Source organism: Berghia stephanieae, chromosome 5 (assembly GCF_034508935.2).
Source record: "Berghia stephanieae isolate SIO BIC M18660-M18661 chromosome 5, UCSD_Bste_1.3, whole genome shotgun sequence".
NCBI classification, from domain to species: domain Eukaryota; kingdom Metazoa; phylum Mollusca; class Gastropoda; order Nudibranchia; family Aeolidiidae; genus Berghia; species Berghia stephanieae.
In genome coordinates, this window is record NC_088364.1 from 7,999,465 (window position 1) to 8,001,964 (window position 2,500).

Consider the following 2,500-nt stretch of genomic DNA (forward strand, 5'->3'; position numbering starts at 1 on the left):
AATAATAATAATAATAATAATAATAATAATAATAATAATAATAATAATAATAAATAATAATAATAATAATAATAATATTTAATAATAAAATACTAATAATAATAATAATATAATAATAATAATAATAATAATAATAATAATAATAATAATAATAATAATAATATATAATAATAATAATAATAATAATAATAATAATAATATAGTAGTAATAATAATAATAATAATAATAATAATAATAATAATATATAATATATAATAATAATAATAATAAATAATAAAATAATAATAATAATAATAATAATAAATAATAATAATAATAATAATAATAATAATAAATAATAATAATAATAATAATAATAATAATATAATAATAATAATAATAATAGTAGTAATAAATAATAATAATAATAATAATAGTAGTAATAATAATTATCATAATAGTAATAATATAATAATAATATAATAATAATAATAATAATAATAATAATAATAATAATAATAATAATAATAATGATAATAAATGGCATTTATATAGCGCTTTACCTCGTTGTCACAGGCTCTAAGCTCTTTACAGTGATATAAAACAAAACATATTACAGTGAGACAAAGTGTGTTGATGGAAAAGTTATAGGAATTCAATTTAACAACAAAATATGATAAATGACAATGCGAAATTAAATGTAAGCTTCAATTTAATTAACGACAACAGATAATGTGGACAAATAATGAGATTTATTAAACTGAAGCTTACATTCAATTTCACATTGTTATTTATATTGGTTCAAAGTTATAATAATAGGGAGTTAACGAGTACGCTCTCCGAACCTCAACGATCGACCGCTAATCTTATTCCCTATAGATAGAATGCGCTTGGCCAAGGAGTTCACAACATTGCCATCCGGAAGTATAACGGACCAACACAAACTCTGTGTAACCATGAACTTTTATAGTCTGGTTAATTCAGTTTAGTGAGAACAACTCACAAACGTGGATGGCAAAAACAGTAACAAAGGCCTGAGTGACGTCATCTGCATACTATCTATAGAGAGATTTGTTTTTGATAGTGTAGCTCTATAAGTATTTTGACTTATAATCCAAATTATACATTTTTAACACCGATTCTAAACTTTGTACTGTTCTAATATAAATGTCATCAGCTAAAGCTGTAAAACCTCTCTATGGTGACACATGATAGATTGTACTTACGGGTAAAGTTGCTGGGAAGAAAAGAAGAGGGAGACAGAGGATAGATTACATTGACAATCTGAACGGATGGATTGGTGGAGGAGGAACAGGAATCGAGCTGTTGAGAAGATCTGAGGACAAATGTGGTTGGAGAAATATGATCGCCGATGTCTGCAACAGGCCTGGCATTTGATGATGATGATGATGATGATGATGATGATGATGATGATGATGGTGACACACAATGCTACAGTGTTGATAAGAGGGAAGAAAACGAGGTTGTGCCACAAGATTGTTATACTTTTTGATGCCAGACCCCCAAATCAGGTCCCAAAACGGATATCAACACACACACACACACACACACACACACACACAGAGAGAAAGAGAGAGAGAGAGAGAGAGAGAGAGAGAGAGAGAGAGAGAGAGAGAGAGAGAGAGACAAAGAGAGAGCTAATGTTTATTTTACACCAAAAATGTTGTTTAGCTCAGGATAGAGAAGGATGGAAACTGTTTGTCTGTGGCCTGTACCTTGACCCAGGGTGAAAAAGGCAATGATGATGATGATGATGATGATGATGATGATGATGATGATGATGATGATGATGATGATGATGATGATGATGATGATGATGATAGAGAAGGATGGAAACTGTTTGTCTGTGGCCTGTACCCTGACCCAGGGTGAAAAAGGCAATGATGATGATGATGATAACGATAATGACGATACAGAATGATTAAAACCGCACACTATAGGCAATTAAAACTTTTCTTTAGAAAAGACCCAAACCACCCAATAAGTGAAGCCCCGGATGTGTAAGTGTTCTAAAAATAGAATTTCCAAGGAAAACCCGAGAGCCTCGATTTGGTGGCAGTAAAAAACGTGCCAGACGTCAATTTGGAAAAGACAAACGAGGTCAATGACCCGCCGATTTTGGAAATAGAATTGTTAGAGTACATTTAATGAATTGCAAGACACACAACATATACTCGTACCTCAAGAACTGAACAAGTGTGTATGGAAGGTGCTAGAAAAAGCTAGCAAGAAAAATCCAAGAAAAAAAAACCATCCCAAAAAGTCAGTCTACCTCGACTGGGGATCGAACCTCAGACCTTCTGATTACAGGTCAAACGTGCAACCACTGTTTTTATTTTCTTGTATTTTCTTCCTTGCTTTGACTAGCACCTTTCATACTCACTTGTTCAATTCTTTATCTTACACCGGTGCCTGCTGCTTAATTTATTAATGTGATATATATATATATATATATATTATTATATATATATATATATTATATATATATATATATATATA

At 29.8% G+C, this 2,500-nt stretch overlaps 1 protein-coding gene across 3 annotated transcripts in view; it reads left to right on the forward strand.

Annotated features, from left to right (window-relative positions):
- The window catches only part of LOC144972353 (uncharacterized), a 395,531-nt gene that overhangs the window by 302,887 nt on the left and 90,144 nt on the right, over nt 1-2,500 (forward strand). The window lies entirely within an intron of this gene.